This window comes from Gallus gallus, chromosome 1, assembly GCF_016699485.2.
Source record: "Gallus gallus isolate bGalGal1 chromosome 1, bGalGal1.mat.broiler.GRCg7b, whole genome shotgun sequence".
In the NCBI taxonomy this organism is placed as follows: domain Eukaryota; kingdom Metazoa; phylum Chordata; class Aves; order Galliformes; family Phasianidae; genus Gallus; species Gallus gallus.
In genome coordinates, this window is record NC_052532.1 from 135,031,584 (window position 1) to 135,051,975 (window position 20,392).

A 20,392-nucleotide genomic window follows, 5' to 3' on the forward strand; every position below is an offset into this window, starting at 1 on the left:
AAATGCAGTAAATCACCACAACCGGATGGTGTTCATCTGGGAGTTCTGAGGGGAAATAAAGTGAGAAAAAGCCAAGATACTGACAAGGGGATGCCTTCTTCCCTTGAAAAACGCAGCAGCACTAGAAGGCTGGGAAGCCCTATTATGTTGCCTGTCTTCAAAAGGAGATGAGGAAAATCCTGGGAATTGCAGAGCTTTGAAGTTTACGAGTTTTAGGGGGCCCAAGAAACCGGTTCTGAACAGTAGCTAAAGAGAGTACGTTGGACAGAAGAAACCCATGAGGGTGTCCCTCAGTCTGTTAAATGGCTTTAGGTTGGTACTAAGGGACAAGTACCTCTCTGTTTTACTGGAGTGCCTCGAGGAGCCAGCAGAGCAGCCTTCAGAGGGCGAGTGGGATAACAGGGACTTATCAGAGGAGTGTGGCCATGTGCAAGCGATCCAATTAGTTATAAGCAATTGCTAAAGAGGATGGTAACAAACCAAACTGAGAAAAATATCCTGAAGACAGTGTGATTCTGCAATGAATTATAAATAAGACCAGAAGTAAATATGTGAACATTTCTCTTCATAGTGAGGGGAAAGTTGAGCATCCAGCAGTAGGTATTAGAACTAATTTCATTACAAATAAACAAGTTTGGATCCCTCATCCTAGTGCATTTAAAGTAACGTATCCAGACCCTACCCTAGATCTGGATCCAGGTTGCACATGTGGTTCCTATCTTTAAAAAAAGGACAAATCAGTTCCTGGAATCAAACTTGAAGAGTTCTGAGGTTTGAATACACCCTATCCAAGAACTATAGCTCGATACATATGAAATATGGGATGCAGGCATCTTTGTGCATAAAACACAAAGGAAGCAATTAGACATAAAACTCAAAACAATTTAAAAAGAGAATCATGGCAGAAAGTGCCCTGATACAGACTGAATGCATGAGTATTTGCTCTCAACATTAATTTGCCACAGCTAGTTGAAAGGATAGAAGTCACAAGCAAAAGGACAGTGGGAATTTTGCTAGGTTTGGTGAGCTTGCTTACCATCAAACATTTAAAATTATTTGGATTGATGTGGCTTCATACCCATTTCATTTCTTTCCTGTTTTTTTCTTTTTTTTTCAGTTCCTACAGGCCCTGTGCACCAAAGGCAAAGCTACTTCACTTTTAATTCACTCTGTCTTTTTTGAATTCATTAGATTTCAAAGGAAGTCAGAGGTAGGAATTAAACAAAATATAGAAAGTGGGACATTTCTGACTGGCTTGTATGCTTTCAGTGTCTAAAAAGAAAGGTTTCTTTTAAAGCAAACTGTAGGAGGGCTTGTAAAAATAGATATTTACATTTACATACTGGGACAGATCCTTAGCTGCCATGAAACAGTATTGTTCCATCATCTTTAACAGATAAACCTAACCACTATAGCTGAGAAGCTGGCTCGCATACATTACATGTGTGTTTGAAGCATGTTTAAGATTCTGTATTTTTCTGAATGCATGGAGGATGCTGCTTCATTCAGGTGCTTTTGCTTTTACACTAAGATATGGAAGTTAAAGCTCTGCTGTATTTGCCTGAGGGTAATGGGTTCAAGGAGGCAGTGTGAGAAGGAAAGGTGAAGGGCAAGAGGGAGATGATAGACACATGCAACAAGGGACCAGCACAATCAGGCACTCCTGGAAAAGACAGTTGGGGAGAGAAACAGGAAATTGAGTGATGCCCAATGAAGCCATGCTGAGGTCTATGGTCGTCACTTCTCGACAGCAGCTGAGCACCAAGCGATATCTACCTTCAAAGCAAAAGGGAGTTAAGCAGAGGCTGAGCAGCAACCACGTCTTTTGGCAAACACCTTGCGTGTTTCCCATTTGATAGCATGAATTGCAAGAGACCTGCTATTGATAGCAAGGTGAAGAAAAGCAGTTCTGCACTCAGCTGTGGTGTCGTCAGAGTCATGTAACACAGGACACAGAGTACGTGTCACATCAGATCATGCTAATAGGTGCCAACAGCCACCTTCACTCCCTCCCCCTCAGTCTATCCCTGTGTGAGAGCCTGGTGAGTGTATGTGTGGAACAACAGCGCATTGCTGTGTGCTTCTGCCCACTCAGTAGGACTCTGGTACTGACTCAGATGGCACTGGACTCTGGACACATAATGTACACTGAATATCCATCATAAATAATAATTACCACAGTAGGGGGCAGCAGCCAGCTGTGGAGGAGAAGTAGGGCCAGCTGCTGGAAGAGAAGTAGGCACTGGCTGAGCATTCCGGCTGGGCACTGGGGAGGGTGAGCGGGCCGTGGCTGGCATCCAGTGCCAGCTCACTGCCAAGAGGAGGGAGATAAAAGCACAAAAGAGGTTCACCAGAGGGAGCTGCTCCTGGCCACCCCTCAGCAATCAGCAGCGGCCCGGATCCAGGAGGGAAGGCTGATGTCAAACAGGGGCATCGCCAGCCACAGTGTGTACCCACGCTGCTCGTGTACCACCGGAGCTGGTGAGCTGAGCATCAGAAAGCCCAGCGGGCCTGCTGCAGGGAAGCAGCCCTGCTCATGCCTCTGGCTTGCAGGAGAGCCCTACCTCCTCCAGAAATGTGCACAGCCTCATCCCATTCACCTCAGCACCTCCCCAGAGGCACTTCCAGCTGAAGCAGGGTCAATACTCCAGGAACGGAGTGGAGCTGCCCAAGAGACTGATCAATGCTTTTCTGAAGAGCCCTGATACCTGGATCTCCTTGATTGCATTAGGAGGGATGTGTCTGGGCAGCACTGAAGATCCCCAGGCAGCAGCACGTTTAGCCATCTGAATTCCTCTGAAGATCTGACACTCAGGTCTTGGGGTCCCCAGGTGATATGGTAAATGATAAACTGCACACACTTAGTATTCGTGTGCTGCAGCTATAATTCATCATAGTTTTTAAATATTATTCTACCCACTCTAAAGTCATTTCCGAGACCAAGCTGGTTCACCAGCCTCATTTTCACAAGGTTGTTGATGGCATGCTCCCCACACACTGGCTGCTCAGCAAAGTCAACAGCATCCCTGTGTAAGCTCCCCTACCTGCCCCACATGTAACGCATACCTATTTCACCAGCACAATGGAACAATGAATTAGCTCGTGTTTTGCGTAGCAATTATAACAGCATAGCAGAATTTAGCTTGCTAAAATTTAGCTTTATGTATACTGGTGTCTTATCTTCAAGCTTGCTTTTTGTGCCTGGTTATTTTTCACTGAGTTCAAATGCAAATAGATAAACCCTGTTTGCGTTTCCTTCCAAAGGAGGAGTGTGTTTATTTCCAGATTCTATATGTATCTACTGGGAAAAGTCACACAGGATAAACTAAGTATTTTTTATGCTCTGTCCCTAATTGGCTGAGCAGTGCGTGTGATGTGGGTGATGTTAAAGAGAAACCGTTTTGCTTCTATTTCTCAACAGAGGGGCTGTGCTTTTTTATTTTTTTCAGTGAAAACAAGAAGCCTGTGTATGGCTCTCATTTTATGTAACCCACAAAAGAAAGGAGAATTTGATAGAGGACAATCTCAGGCAAATAGAGCATGGTGTCGGGGAAAAACATCCATCATTTTTTCAGGTAATAGGCAAGCACTACTCACGTGTGAACTCAAACACAAATTCATGAAGAGCCTAGATGCTATGCTGAACATATACACGGTCCAAAAACAAAGAAGCAGATTCATTTCAGACAACTTATATCTGAACATCTGACCTTAAGAGCCAGCCTCAGCTAAGTGCTGCTGGCAAACACCAGGATTTGGAAGGAAGTGAGGGGTGTTGCACTATTTTGAAAGCTCTGTTTTGAACCAGCTGTCATGGCGAATGTCTGCTGGTACCCCGTCTTAGCATACAGCCTGTCACTGTTGAGCATAATGGTAACGAGCCAATGGAGTATATAGAGCTTTACTTTCATGTGTGTCTTTGTGGTTCGGATTTCCCCCTTTACAAAGCCGTAACAGGTAAGCTTTGAATCTGCTTATGCCATATCCTAATTGACTGTATTTAATTTGTGTGTGTACCTATCTTTGAGTGCTTGAATATACATATATGCTTATTTATATGCACATATGTACATTTGGACATCGGCATTAAATGTAACTATGCATATTGTCACAGCTTATTGCTATGTTCATCACAGATTCTTAGAGTAGTTGGCTTTATTATCATACAATAAAACAACCATAGAAAGTTAATGCCTTCTTTAGAATAAATAAGGAACACAGGACTCATTATACCATATACATTTAATGGTTTGAACATCTCAGTGCCCACATGAAAACAAGAAAACATATATTGCAATAGGCAGCATAATAATTCCAGAAAGGAACATCCATCCTTTATGCCTAGAAATATGAGATTCAGCATCATGAGATCCCAGCGTTATGTCATCAGCTGCATGAGTTTCACAGCTTATCTGCTTGATTTTAGGTTACAGAAGTAAACTCCAACAAAAATGTATAACACTGCCAACTTAACAGCACATTTATGCTAATACTAGCTGAAATGTTTTCAAGAAGGTGAATAGGATCAGTGTTTCTCTATGTATGTGTGCACTTACGCGTATATATGCATACATACACATGCACATATGTGTGTGTGCTACGTATATAAACTGTCTGTAGAGACATCATTATTTTAAAAGGTTGATTCCAAGTACATTAAACACGAAAACAATGTTCTGTACGGTTGACCAATTTAAAGAAGCCCCTGCTGGTGCACGGAAGAACGTGCTAGCTTATATCATTAAACATCATCAGACGAGGCTGCAGGTAGCTGAAACGTTCCTTAATGAAAATTTAAAGAGAGCAGATTAAAATGATATTCCTCCAATCCAACAGAACACAAAGGTAAAGACAGTCAATTACAGCCAAGATTTCATTTAGCACTAAAGGAGTGTTGTTTGTTGATCAGAATTTATTGCCTGACGTGAACAGCTATGCTTGTGACTACATATATAATTACTTTCTACAGTGTACTCCAGTGGCACCCAAATATAGTTACTAGACAAGACAACATCTTCCATAATTTTAGATTGTGATATCCACGACCAAGAGTTTGAAAATACCAACAACAAATGTATTTTCCTCTCTGCCATTATATTTCCTAGCATTATGAAAAAATATAATTAATCTATAGTGACCCATGTTTGGTTTTTGAATCACTAGGCTAAATGTTTAAATGTTTTTTGTTGATGATCAGTAAAACAGGTGATACCAAGGAAATGGTTTGAACAGAATGCTCTGCCTGCTTGTTTGCACAGAGTGCCAGTGGCCTTCCCTTGAGTGGTTTTCAGTGAGAAGGTATTGAGGGTGCTCAAGTCTGTGCCCAACCTGCCGTTAGTTCAGATAAATGCACCACATCTTTAAAATATCATAGCTAAAAAAGCTACTGACAGACAGGAGTGGGACAAGAGGAGATGAGAAAATAACCAGGAGACTGAAAGGACTGATTTATCAGAAAAGATTAAATGATCTAAATAGGTATGAACTGACTTAATGTTAACTAAATGGAACATCACATTAGTCTAAAGACACTGGAGAAAAAATAGCATCGCAGAAGGGAAATAAGGAGGTTTGCAAAGGAACAAAACTGGGAGAAATATGATGATGTTAAGAAAGGAAAAAAAGACTTCTAACAGGATATACTGGGCAGCACAATCTCTCCTTAAGTAAATGGCATTACTTAGGACATTTAATCCAGTCATCCAAAGCAACCAAAAATATGCCATAGGAGACAATCTCAATGTGTCAGCAAGCTGTACTGGATGACCTAAAAGGTACATTACTAATTTGTGTGCATCCGTTATCTGTGATTTTCCTTGCTTGTGTGGCCAACTCATTGCAACTTGTATGTATCTGGTTTCTCTGGGCCCAGTCCAACTCTTGCTGTAGTCGGCAGAAGTTTCCAACAGGAGCAATAAGACCTCAATTGTCTTTTCCATATCTTTGCTGTTAAAAAAAAAAAAAACCTGCAAGAACCATGAATTTATATCATGTATGAATGCACAAACAACTCAACTAGATCGGTCCCTTAGTGTTTCATGAGTATTTAAAGCTGTGTTTATCCATTTAACCTTAGAAATATTCAGAAAAATATGAGCTTCTTTCACTGCTAGGGAAGAAACTTACAGTTCATCTAAAAACAACTTCTGATGAAAAACTGCTTTGGTCATAGAAGAATTAGGACGATTTTCTATACTAAACCAAAAAAGATATTACACAAAAAGGGCGGAACTCTTTCTACTGTTAAAGCAGTAATGCAGCTAATGAAAGAAGTTGTCAGTGAATTCTGAAATCAAGGCTGTAGTTTTCAAATATTTTTACCCAGTATCTGAATGCATACAACCCTATGATGCTTTAATTCCAGCTCACTTGCAGGTAGGGAATAACTGTTTTGCAGCAACTCAGTGCTGGCCCCTCGAGAGGCACAAATTTCTGTGTAAGTAGGGCTGAATGTTCAGGGGTCAGGGTTGTGTTTCAGTGTTGTCCATACATCCAGCAGCTTGTATTGTAAATCTTAAGAGCAGCGTTTTTGAAAATACTAAACAGACATTTTGGTAGCCAGTATTGAGCCTGTGGCTATACTGCTTCAGGCTGTGATCTTGTCAGCTTTTAAAAGATAAGTAGGGTCAGGCAGGGTCAGCATTTGGATTGGTAACTCTAAGACGAGTCAGTAGCTGCAGGAAGTGTCTTAAGCAATAGAATGGATGTAACTGTTTTCCTCGAGCCTTTTCTAATACCCTGATGAAGGCATCACGCCCAGCTGTGACATGAGAGCAAGATTCTCACCCTCTGCAGTCATCAAGCACCTCATTTTCAGAGGGGTCTTTTCCTGACCTACTGTGGAAGTACGTGGTAAGGTAAAGAGAAGATCACGGCATTTGGGTACCGCTTGCACACACGCACAACTCTGGCTGGATGACATGTCAATGCATGGCCCCAGCACACTGCATCAGGAAGGGGGTACAGAACAATGATATCTCTGACATCTTTGGGGATGCTAGCAGCTCCAAACTAAGTCTTTGGCTATGTTTATAGTACGAAAGTAAAGTCTTTTTAGCCAAGACTCTGTCCACCAACTTTAAGCATTTCTACAGAAAGTACAGAAGGGCTGATAATGAAATCCTTGTCCAATGGTCTACATTGCCAAGAATTTTAAATTGTAAGTTAACCAATTTCTCCTCTAAAGTTCAAACAATAAATAAAATTCTATGTGAAAAATGGAGCCTTTTATTCCTTTGTCAAAATCTGATCAGAGTAAACTACAGATGTTAAAAGGCACTATAGTTCAAAGAATTAAAAAGAATCTTAAGGGGTTTGTATGAAGAAAAGAGTTTTAGAGAATAATATGGAAAATATTATAATGCCATTATATAAATCAGTGGCACATCCTCACTTTGAATACTGTCTTCAAATTTGGTCACCTCATCCCTGTAAAAAAGAAAGTAGAAATAGAAGAAGTCCAGAGAATGGCAATAAAAAAAGATAGAAGTCAAAAGGATGGGGAATTTCCTTGAGAAGAGAGAGAGAACACAAACCCCAGCCTATCTCTCAAGGCAGACTGACCCTCATGGGACTGCAAATCTTACGTGAACCCTTTCCATAAACTTGGATAACCGCTGTTGCCTGAGATAATGTAGCTGTCCTTGGCCCCAGGGCAAAAGAACTGGGGACTGTGCATGCAGCAGACATTGTACTTTGCCCAGTGCACCCTGCTCTCTTAAAGGGAGGACTTTAAGACCATGAGCCTCTGGAAGCCAAAGTGACCTATGGACAGTGGACACAGAGCTGCATATTAGCAACACGTTTTTCTTTTCACTGACTACATACCAAACTTATTTCTTGATCTTGGCTTCAGGGACTTTGTTTTTCCATGCCTTTCTTTCCTTCAAACTTTGGATTGATTTTTTAGAAATGTATAGGTGATTGAGAAGTATGAATCCATTGACTTGTCTGACATTCGTTTTGGTGAAATCGTTCAGCTCCTTTGAAAATATGCCATTCGTCCATTCAAATAGTCTCAGTCCTGAAGGAATTGCACGGTCTCCCTCACTTTGTGCAGTGGGATCCCCAGGCTTCATCAGAGCTCTCCTTAAGCACGACTATAATATAAATAACATTTTGTCCTCATGATCCTCCAACCTAATTAGCAGCAAAGGAATAAAAACCCTTTCCTATCCTGCAAGGTGAAACGAAGAGGTATCGAATTTCAAACGGATAAGAGGTATTGCTTTTCCAAACAATGTACAGTTAATTAATGGAACTTGCTGCTGCACAGATAGTACTCGGTGAAACAGTATCATATTTGTAAATGAGGAGGCATTTTGAGACATAAAAGCAAATCTACACACCAAGTTCAGATTGGGTTAAATTCAGTAGCATATATTATGCAGAAGATCAGACTGGATGATAATAATGGTTGTTCCTGGCCTTGAAAAAATCTGTGAGAGTTTTACTAACAAGTATTATGTAATAGTGTCAGTAGTTCTTGGTAAAAGCTAGTCAGTAGATGGAGTCAGAAAGGCATCATCTTCCGTGGTAAACTGTTATACATTTACATACACAGGAAGGAGGGGGCAGTTCCCTTTCATATTGTCTGATACTGGCTTCTGGCAAAGACAAGGTGTGCTATGGTTGACCAATGCCAGTGACTGCTCAGTAGGAGCCAGGAGGAATTTTCTTTACTCTTGAAGCAACTGCAGAACACCGCTGAATGTTTGTGTCTAGGAAATGAGATGCTGTCTGATCTACTTATGGATAATCAGGATGGGTGAGGAATCCTACACTGGGCCTTTTGAGGTTCAGGGAAGGCTAGGAGGCTTTTCAAACCTGTAGCTGTTCACCTGTTTTACTAGAGCTGTGCAAAACTTTCTCCCACAGCCCAGCATGGAGTGAGTACCCATATTCATTGTAGTATGGTATGCCTCATAGCCCTGTCTGCAGATAAGGAAAACGCAGACTGAGACAAATAAGTTCTTGGGAAAATAGTTTAGGAGGAAGGCGAGAAAATCAAAGGCTGAATGGCTGTAACTAGACTTATCTTTTGATTTGTGACAGTATGCCATGGAGTCCCAGTCCCCCACCACCCAGATCAGCATCCCTTCAGACTCATCCCAGCCTCTGTCTAAACCCTCACCCACTTCACCCACTCACAGGAACCTATGGGTATATACGGTCCATGGCCATATTGTAGAGCTGAACCTTGAGGCAGAACAACATTCCCCATGGGTATCTGTAGTCTGTGGTGCCTCTGCTTCTCTGCTCTACTCCAGATATATCCTCAGATGGAGACAGAGGTCAGGAGATGTCTCACTGGTCCTTCTGAGAAACGTTCCTCTATTCTGGTATCTGGTTTATCTCTGCACTGTCAAAAAGGTGATAGAGACTTCATTCTAACAGAGTACCATAAGAATAGAGGCCCTCTTCTCCATGTTTACACTCACCTGCAACTTCAGCAATCTAACAGGCACCACAAGAAATCAGGGAGGATGTCTTCTAGGAAATAGCTGTGCTGGAGCCATTTGAGTCACAGGAAGTGTTTCAGCTTTGTGGTCCGAAAAGTTATCTGTCAGGGGAAAAAAAAAAGAGGAATTACATCAAAAGGGAGCAAAACAGATCCTTCAACTAGGAGATTTACACTGTACATTCATATAAAGACACAGAAAGTAAGCACAAAATCCCAGTGCCATTGTGATTCCAGTATGTTTGCAATGATAAGTTAGATCTTAAATTTCTTCTTTTGGGGGCAGAAAGTGCCATGAAAAAAAAAGTATATTATTCACAAAAAGGATTGTCCTGTATACTCGTAAACCTCTGCAATTTATTCCGTAACAGCTTTTTACTTCAAAGAAATCACTAGCTAATGACATCTGAAACTTAAAAAAACCCACTTATTCACAACCCTGTCCCTGAGGGAATTCCCGTGTGTTATCAGAAATTTTTCCAAAGATCATTAACAGATATTACAAACCAATTGAAACTGAGTATTTTCTTTGCAAATTACTTTTAACTTCAGAGCTATTGAAAAAAGACGTTGAGTGATTTAATTTACTTAATCTGTCTACAGATTGCAGCTATGTGCATATTGTGTGATTGCATTTCCAACAAAAAGCATATATAACTATCCCTAATAGAGATATTTTTCTAAATTATCGTACAAGATCAGTAAGATCGCTGAAGATATTAATGTTTACTTTTTCATTTAGAAAATTGCACTCAAGAAAGAAATGGGCACCTTTATTCTGTTGTTATCTCTGAAATAATAACACACCATTATACTTATTTTACCTGCTATTTTAATTAAAACTCCAATAATCGCTACATCTGCGTATCCGTAGAGGATAGGTTCTACTGATTTTTCTGAAAAATCCCTGTATTTTCATTAGGCTGCAAAGCCAATATTTTTGAAACACCTTACACAGCAGTGAGCATACCGAACAAAATCCTCTATCTTGTGCCAATCCAAAACAGCTAAGTGTAGAACAAGCTAAGTCAGCACAGGGAGGGATGGAAAACGTATCCTATCCTCCACCTTATTGCTTTAAACTCCTCCCAGAGAACCACATGCATGTGAGTACCACTACATGGTATGCAGGAAGTATAGAAAATATCTTCCCCCTTGAATACTCGTAGCTTCCTGGCCAGAGTCCCTGCTCTCTTTGCAGATAAGAGATAAGGGCTTGAAATCCCCAAAGCTCAGGTGGGCATTGAAGATATTTACTTTGAAGCAAAGTGAAGACAGCTGCTGTATGTTATGTGCTGCCCAATCCTCGCTGTGTGTTACACATGCTTTGCCAGGATGCTTTTTGAAGAGGTTTTGCTACAGTTCAGCCCAGTTAAGCTGGTGACTGCCTGGCCAACAAGCACAAGCGTGAGAAAGATGTTAGATGTCTTGGGATCTTTATTAGCAAAATACAGGTGATGAACTCTGCAGATGTGTGGACTGGAATTCCTAGCCTTGATATCTATATCCCACCCGAGCCTCAGTCATCTCATTCTGTGGCTTTGAACCCAGAGGTGTCTATTCAGAGAAGGACCCAGATGTGTCTTGGCAAAAGAGGTTAAGAGGAAGGTGAGAAAAACCAAAGTCTCAATGTCTGCAACTAGGCTTACCTTTTGTTATCTTGTTGAGAATGGTGGAAAGAATTTGCAGAAGTGCTGATGGACATTTTGCAGGTGACAGTTACTACAGCACGTTACTAAAATATTCTGCATCTTCCCATTGTCTAGGTCAGCCTTATGACTTCTGTGTTCCTGCTACTACTGAACTTCCACTCTCCTGTTCTTTCCATTTCCTGGGTTACAGTAAAAAAGTCTTAGAGCGAGAAGAAGATGTTTTCAAGTGCATTAAAAAGCATGAGGTCTGTGAACTTGAGCCACTTTGTAAAGAGTATCAGTAGCTGGTGAAGGCTGAGGATATTACTCCCTGAGCAATGTGAGGACCAGGTTTGTTCTGTGGCCTTTGGGTACCTGTATTTTCAGCAGCATCTCCTTCACCCTTCTGTCACGCATGTGCAGCCAGCACTAGTATTAGCTCAGATGGTGCATGCGTACCCCCAGAATATCAGTCAGTGGTTTCATTTAGAACTAGCAGAGCAGTCTCATGCACACCGAGCTCCAGGGTGACTCATTCCAGCACTACACCTCTTTCCTTTTCCCCCCTCCCTGATTTTTAGTAGCTGCCTTGCATTGCTTGGGCTCTAATATGACTGGCTGCACCCTGCTGTGGAGGTCCTTCTCACGAAGGCTGGTGGCATGGCCATGCCATGCAGCAGTAGAAGCCACCAATGTGCCTGTAGGGAGGACCTGGAGCTCCCACCTGCCTGCACCGTGCATGGTGTTGGCCTGCCGTCACTCAACCCGGGGCATCTCCGCGGAGTCTGATAACACATCTGCTAATTAATGCCAGTTGTGATCCTTGGTCAGATCCTCAACTGGGATAAATTGACACGGCTCCATTTAAGCCTGAGACAATTAGCAGCAGCTTAGAGCTGACCCGGTGGTTTTCTTTATAATGTGCATATACATCTTGTTGGAAGTGAATAAAACCCAACAACTAATTGCACATAAACCACCAAACAAACAGAAAATGAAATGACTGTCAGTAACTCCCAGCTCGAGCCAAATTACAGTGGTGACAAAGAAGTGATAGCCTCAGATCTGTTAACAACCCTCTGAGCTATCCAATCCCCTTAAAATAATAACAATTAATAATAATAGATGTGCTGTTGGATACGTTCACCTTTCTGTAAGGAAATCCTAATGAGTATCTCTTAAAAAAAATAAAAGGGACTTGGGAAATTCAAAAGTAATTCTATTAACTTGTAAGCATAGCATTTTACCTTTGAACAATTGAACTGATCAAATTTACTCTGAAATTCTCTTTTTGAATGGAAAGGAACAGTCAAGGAACTTTCTCAAGATTCTGTTCCAGCCATTTGTCAAAGTTTCATTTCGATCAATACTTCCACCCTGTTAGGCCATATCACCCATCCTCTCAACCGTAGTAAGCAGAGCGGCAGTCGGTATAAATCTTAACTAGAGGCAAGGAAGGCACTCCCTGAAATAAAGCAAAAGTTTGATAGGTTGTGTCAAAAGGAACTGCTGTTATTATTATAATTTATTATTTGTTAAGCACTGACAATGTGCTCAGTTCTGCTGATTAAGTTCTTCTGAGCAAGTTCTACTGATTAGCTTCTGAGGACAACACACTATACTACAAAGAAGATATTTGACAGCTATCAAGACTTTTGCTTTCAAGGCTCACTTAGCAAAACAATTACACGCCAGTTATGCAAGTTTCATGGAAAAAAAAAAAGAGAAAATGCATAAACTGAGTAAATATCATGACTTTTGTGTTCACTAATATTCCTACTCTAGATCTCTCACTTCAGTATCATCTGACAACCTCAAAGTTACACTGAGATTTGAGTAAGATCTAAAGCATCATCCCTGCTTATATTCAGTTTTAAGCATCATGATACATTAAAGGCAAGCACACAGGTTGTATTGTTAGGCTTTGTCTTTGCATCTGGCACTTGCTCCCCTTAGAGAGGCAGAGATGGGCTGAATGGGGCCAGTCCAAGACAGACAAAAGTTGAGCAGATTCAAACTGTTGCACACATTTCCTTCTCACCACAGCGCAGATCAAGGTCAGATGGTGCTATACTCATAGGTGATGATCTGACCTGAGAAATACTTCTGGGGGTGCGGGCTCTAAAAGGGAACATCTTTCCCATCCCACTTAGTCGTTGTTCCAGCAGACCCATCTTTAAGTCTCTCCACTCTGAGATGTAAGGCATATTTTTTTCAGGGTACCTAGGAGTTGGGACGATTGCTTTGGGCTGGTCTAGAGCCACTGCAGCACTGTTATTCATGAGAGCCCAGGTGAGCTTGGTCTCTCTTTAGCAGGTAAAGGAGTCACAAAGAGTTTCTTCCTCCACCCTTACTCTCCTCATTGGCATACAGCATACTGGCAGGGTATAAGATTCCCAAAAAGTAGGCACTGAATGGAAAAGATTTGTGCACGTGGGTGCAGGTAGGGAACAGTGCTCTGACAAGTGCTGGCCAAATTTGTGTGTCAGGAGGGTGCCAAGCAGACACTGTGCCTTGCCCCGGCCAGATAACACCTCAGCATTCTGACAGCAGCGCTGCCAGGGCTCCAGCTGTGAGGATGTTCTTAGAAGAAAAACTCTCTTTTGTCTGCAGCTATCCTCTAGCTTGCACACTTCCCTAAATCCTGCCAGCATGCTTTTTTTTCATAACCGACAGAGGGAAGTGAGTTCTTATATAAATCCTTTGTGTGAAGATCAAACTGCGTGCATGTAGAACTATGGGTTTTTTTAGGGGAAAATCTGCCCTAAAATAATCATTCCATGTTATCCCCGTGGAGTGCCTGCGCTGCCTGTTAAAATGCATCCGAGGCCACCCTCAAGACCTGAATCAACACTCCCAGGCAGCAGCCGGCTCAGCTGAAGTCTCCGTGCTTACGGGGAGGGCAGAGTGTGGGCAGCCTGGGGCAGGAGCAGGGTCAGGGGCAGCGCATCTGGAGGGGGCCGTAATCTGAGTTGCTCCTTGCAGACAATGTCAGCCATTGTATGGAGCAAGAGAAACTCGGGGAGCAATGCAGGAGCCCGGCTGGGGCACGTGGAAAAGGTGCCTTTGCCAGGCTGGCTGAAACTCCTCCTGCATCCAGTGGACTACACAGGTATGGAAAGAGCCTGTATTTTCAGTCAAATCTGTAAGTTAATTTTTGTTTATTAATAAACCAAGGAGTGGGAGATTTGGTTGAGAAAACACAGCCTCTCCCTCACAAACTCAGACACATTTGTAATGGAGAGGAGAATCGGCAAAAAATGAGTGACTGATTGCAGTACTATTGAGAAATTCTTTAGAAAATGATGAGTAAAGAAGAAAGCCCCTTAATGGCAATAGCGCTGCAGTTTTAGGACTGAGTTCAGTGCAGCCTGGTGTTTGGCTATTAAGCAATTCAATTACCACCCAGAAAATGCCCAAGCATTAGGCATAGCAAAGCCTGTGATACCAAAGCATAACACATCTCATACACTTGGAAAATCTCTCCTTCCTTCTATCGCTGTCTCTGTTCCTCCCCTCCTGCGCTCCCGGTTTGCTTGAATACAATACAATCAGGGCTTTTATAGCCAGCCCTACCTTTCCCAGAAGGTGCATCTCTTAAAAAGAAGCACAGATTCTCTCTGAGGACCATAAAAATGGGCTCACACTTCAGTGCCATCATCTAAAAGATGGATGAACCAATTCCGTTCAAATAAAAACATTCTACCTGTGCCCATCCTCCAGCAAAATTTCAGCCAAAGGTGGAGCTAAACCCAAATCTAGCCATTATTAAAGTGGAGAAAAATCAGATTCCTTTTATTCCCCTATTCATTTTCTGCCATAGTGATTTTCTGAATTTCTGACAAGACCATGACTGAGAGATGAAGGGCCGAAAGGGGCTGGATGTGCCGTATCACTGGCCCAAGTGGAAGCAGGAAATACTAAACATCTTGCATGGAAGCCTGTTCTCATCAGGTTTATAGCCCAGCTTTTTCCATCAAAAGCAGTGAGGATGGTACAGACAGGGTGCAGAAATGCATCCAAGCATATGGGAATAGATTTACACTAATCCTCCTTTTGAGCTTCATCCAGCACTAAATCAGAGCCACACCATAAAGAGGAACAATACAATAACTTGTGGGGGGAAAAAAAGAAACATGTCTCCTCTCTATGAGGATGGGGAAAACTAAGCAACGTGACTCACTTTTCTCCTTAGAAACTGTTGGAGGAATGTAAAAATGTATAGCACTGCAGAGACTGGAAAAGAACAAAAGTCAGGTATCACTTTAGCTCGGCTGCCCGGTGGCTGCATGCCCAGTGCAGGGCAGCAGCACGGAGAGCCCAGCCTTGAAAGAAAGCAGGAGAACAGCCAGCTGTGTGCCACGGTCGTGTGGACAACAAAACTCACCTGGGAGGCTGTGAAAATGCCTTTTCGCAGGGCTAGGCTCTGCTGTGGCTTTCCAGCTACTCATGCCATCCTGCCCCAAGGCACCCCCTGGAAAGCACTGCTGTTGAACTCAGGGTGAAGGGTGTTGTGGCCTTGTTCCCCCAGCAAGAACACAGGGCAGCCTGCGTGGAGCAGGAAAATGGCTCCCCTTAGCTCATGGCAGTACAAGAGGGCCTTATGCAGTGAGTTCCCAAAGGTGTGCTGTGTATGAGCAAGCAGAGCAGGCTCACACAAGGAGGACCAAAGGCTTCGCAGGCTCATCCTCATCACATTAATCTCCCAGGCATGATCCCTGGCTTCGCCTACTGAAAGCAAAAGGGAAAGAGCTGTTGCTGTAAGATATGCACTGAGTGTCTAACAGCAGTAGCACATACTGGCTGGGACCCTAGCCCTTGATCACTTCTTCCCTGTGTCTGAAGCAAAAAAACCAGTTTTCTAACACTTGGAGTCATGCTCCACAGCATCAAAACAGTGCTGTCTGGATCTTGAACCAGGGGCATAAAGAAGTAATTTCAACAAGAGCTAATGGGTTCAGGAGATTAAAAAGAGATGTCAAAATGAGGTGGGTTGTTAAAGGTAAAAGTTGGGAGAGGGTTTGGCTAACTAAACGGGGATGGGAAATAATACATGCAGCTCCACACATATACACACTCACACAAGCAGCACAGGCCTACAACTCAGGCAAAGCAGCCTATTGTTTCCACACATAAAAATCTTCAAGTTGGAATTTTGTTAATCGTGTATACTGCCTTTTCCTGATTAAAACTGGAAGAAACTGTACTTATCTCTTTACTTACAGAAGGAAATCAATACATGGATCCACAGAAAACTCCCTAAAAACTCCAGGTCTTAAAACTGCTGACTGGTTTTGGCTGGTGTCAATCATCAGAGCTAAGTTGACTTCCAGAGGGCAGCCCATCTTTACCCCAGCTTAAGATCTGCCCCCATACGTTGTTTCCTTAGAACAACTCGTCTTCTCTTTTTCTCAAAATATGCATCTGGTTTAAGGTGACTTTTCCTCTCCCAGCATATGGAGCTGAATGATTATGACGATTTACATTTATTTTAAATCACAGCCGATTAAAAGGAAAAATAAATGCTAATATGTTGATATGGTTTACTTCTGAATGAATTATTGATATGAATGAGTAGTTGCAGCTATCATAATTACTGTTTATTAAATAAATATATTTTGAATTAGAGACCCTTGATTAAGAAGTCACATTTTTGTCTGAAAATTATTTCCCTGCTGTTATTATAAGCAATACCTCACATCGCTCTAAATAAAGAAAAAAAAATAGTGAAATGATTCTATTTTTTGTCTTATCCTTTGCTCTGTGAACTTGGCAGCGCTTTGTGCATATTCCCTTTCACTGCTTCTCTCCTCTAATCAGTTAAGCGAGGCTCTTTCCCCTCTGTTGTTTGTTTGGATCTGTCACATAGCACCTAGAGACACAAAAAACATTTTAAACAGGAAAATGTGAAACAGAAAAACTAAAGGATTGAGGATCAGATACCTGAGACTCCTCTCAACATTCTCTTTTAAGCTGAGCACGTTTCATATTAATGGTGTCTCTTTAACATAAATAATGATCTAATGAAATAAATATGAAATTGAAAGAATCATAAAAAGAATTTTACATTTAAGAATGCCATCTGTGTAACACTTAGCCTAACAATGAAATCGTTTCAGCGCCAGAACAGCTCACTCTGCTTCCACACAAGTTATAGAGCGGTGCGACGGTTCTGATGAACGGCACAAAAGCAAAGTACACCTGAAGAACGGCACCTGGGTTCAAATCCACGTTAGTCCATGGATATCACACGGGACTTTTGAAGTAGGCCCTGCTAATGTTCCCACCTCAAGTCATCAGTAATTTTTCATATAGTTGCCGATGTACATCAAAAGAAGATTTAGATATCTATAGGATAGATTTTGCAGGTCAGTATATTGCTACAACTACTGCACTAATTCTCTGCTCTTTCACAGAGTCAAACCATTCTGGAACTCAGGGCCAGTTGGGTTTGGCTGACGAGCCCAGGCCTCAGAGGTGAGACCACGTGTAAACACACTGGTAGCATGGAAAGGTCTGCCTATAAAGCACTTAACGACAGCGCCAAACTTGAGTATGGCTTTTAGGACCAGCGCCCTAATCAAGGGACTGCTGATGCAGAGTCAGAGGCTGTGTTCCTAATTCCTGGGAAGCAAAGCTCTGGTCTCACACACGGCAGCACAGCAGAGGCCCGCCAAGCACAATGGAGATTGTTTGTTTACACCAGCTGAAGAGAAGGGAACATATTTGTTTTGAGCGAGCTGTGTTAGAATACATATTGTTTTATATGCCCGGGCCTCATTACGCAGTGCTTGTCTTCAACATGGATCAGATCCTAAAGCTGCTCCACATACTGAAATAAATGTGAGCTCTACCCACAGAACATCTCCAGACTTAGGCCTCATGTCTATCAATGTCATCTTAAAAAAACAAATGCTTAAAAAGAAAAACAACAAAAGTATCTTAGAGACTGTGGAGGATGCTCACGTGCAGTAGATGCCATTCAAGGGGATGCTGAGGAGAGACAGAAACCCATGTAACGAGGCTGGAGAACAGAGTGGGCCTGAAAGAAAATGAGAGATAATTAAGGTTTGCTGAAAGAAATATGAGTTGCACCAGTCAGTTTTGTGTTTCAGAAGTTTTCCTAAAACTGAGAGGGAATTCTCCCCTCACATCAGCAGCAGGGCTGCACTAACACTCCCCCCAGGCAAAGGTGGCCACTGTCTCTGCTTTGCTCAAAGGCACAAGAGCATTCACGGGGGAAGAGTTAAAGTGCTGCTCAGTAAACAACCCGAAGAGCTGCACACTGTATTCATGTACGGGGAGGTAGGAGCCAACAGAGAGAGACGTTCAGAGGCAATCAAAGAGGATCTGAGCCTCCCTGAGCGCTCACATGACAGTTGGGATCATTTCGGATCCCTTCCAATGAAGATAAAATGGCATCAAAAGCAGGGAGGCTTTTTTTCTTTCTTTTAAGGATGAAAACACAACATCATTAGTCAAATTTACTCTGAACTTCCGCCTCCTCATGTTGATTTGTACTCAGGTTGAGTAAACATATCTTTCCATCAAGGTAAATAAACGTAAAAGCCTATCAGTAACTTAATTGCTTAACGAATGATGCAGTGTGGGGTGTAACACTGTTTTTGACTATACTGCTGGAGTTAACGACCTCTCAAAAACACCTATTATACATCTTGGCAGTAAAAAAATCTGCACATACTTGAAAATTTGCTCGTAAAATTTCAACCGTTTTCCAGTCATTCTTCCCCGTTTTGGGGAGGGGGTAGACGCCTCACAGGGCAATTTGCTCAGTGCACCTATGTCAAAATGAGTGCATCGGTGCAAGGTGCTGTCTTTAGCAGGTCTGCATGCCACAGAGAAATTAAATTTGAGAAAAGCTGAGGTTCCAGAGCAAGGGCAGAAGTTACCAGGTGGATGGGAAATGTTGTATCTCCAAGTACAAATGGCCATGTTTCACTGGGGTGGGGAGGCTCAGGCCGCAGGAGCCTGATCTTGGGTGCGTGGAACACACCTGGGTACATCTGGGAACACACACTCCTCTGTGCTTGTGGAGCTGGTGCCGTGGGCTAAGAAGACCCCTGAGAGAAAGCAGTTCTTCCAGTTACAGGAAATCCATTAAATAGAGGCGCAGGCAAAATGAGCTCTCCGGTGAGGGGACAGCCAGGGAAGAGGGCATGCCACACGTAGGAGGCTGAAATCTGGCTGGCGGTGGGCAGCAGGCAGAGCGCAGAGGCACAGCTGCCAGGCTGACATGATGGATCAGAAAAGCTACCGAAGAACTGTGAGAGTCCAGGCGGCTGAAGTAAAGGGAAACATGAAAAGGTAATAGGTCAGCCCGTCTTTACAATCTATCAATTAAACAATCGTCTGCTTCCAAAAGCGTGTTATGTCCTGAGCAGTGGATATCTCAGCACGTGATCACTGCCGTGATGGAGCGACAGGCTGACAAACAGGAATTAACGATAATAATTACTAGGCATGCTAATAATTTTGGATAGGCCATTCTATAGCGAGCCCCTCCAAGGAAATAACATGGTTGGGTATTTTGGCTTAATTATACAGTCGCGTATCAGCTTTACTCAGCCCACCGCAAAACAAAGGTGTGTTCAAAATTGTCCATTATGTGGGAGGGTTTCGCCAAAATCTCACCCTGCTTCGGACAGCTAGCGGGGGTGAGAGTGGCACGCAGTTAGCGTCAGCTGCTTTCTCCAAAGCCCTGAAGCTTTCAGAAACATTCATTTCTGTTGGCATCACTCAACAGCTCATTGTTAGGATTTGTTCTCATTGGCATGCATGAACTAAGACTGATGTATCGGGCGATCCAGAGTGACAGCCTTCAGCCCAAAAAGCGAATACCTGCTTCCCTTAGAGTCCAGGGACTCACACTTGACACAGAGGATATATGCAAAAATTATCTTTCCTCTTTCATTTGCCCGTGTTAAGCCTAAGAGCATTCATCCAAATTAGCAATCAGGCAAACTGTGCATGCAAAAATCTGCGCTTGTACAAACTGTGCAATTTTTTTTTTGTAATGCTGCAAGATTAAATATCTTGACAAAAGATGAAAACCCTTTAACAAATCTTCCCCTAGAGAAAAGTAACATTTTTTTTATTCCATTTACTGTCAAGTGACATAAAGAAAGTATAGCTGAACACAATCCTATAGGTTGATTTGTTGCTTTAAATAATGTCACTAACATCCAGATATCAATGTGACGGTGCAAAAAAAAAAAAAAAAAAAGTTCACATTGAGCTAGATTCAATTACAGACCTAGAAACTGAAATTAAGGCTGATGCT

At 42.4% G+C, this 20,392-nt stretch overlaps 1 long non-coding RNA gene across 7 annotated transcripts in view; it reads right to left on the reverse strand.

Moving 5' to 3' along the window:
- Positions 1–4,224: 4,224 nt before the first annotated feature.
- The window catches only part of LOC101750998, a 37,031-nt gene continuing 20,863 nt past the window's right edge, over positions 4,225–20,392 (reverse strand). The window contains exons 2-7 of one of the 7 annotated variants that reach the window (XR_006934385.1): positions 19,106–19,391; positions 18,058–18,133; positions 12,339–12,556; positions 11,110–11,291; positions 9,441–9,562; positions 4,225–9,361 (exon numbers count right to left, since the gene is read on the reverse strand). This is a non-coding gene — a long non-coding RNA (uncharacterized LOC101750998). Of the gene's footprint in view, positions 9,390–9,440; positions 9,563–11,109; positions 18,134–19,105; positions 19,392–20,392 lie in introns of all 7 variants that reach the window. The other 6 variants (XR_006934382.1, XR_005843663.2, XR_005843664.2 and 3 more) reach the window with 6 other exon arrangements.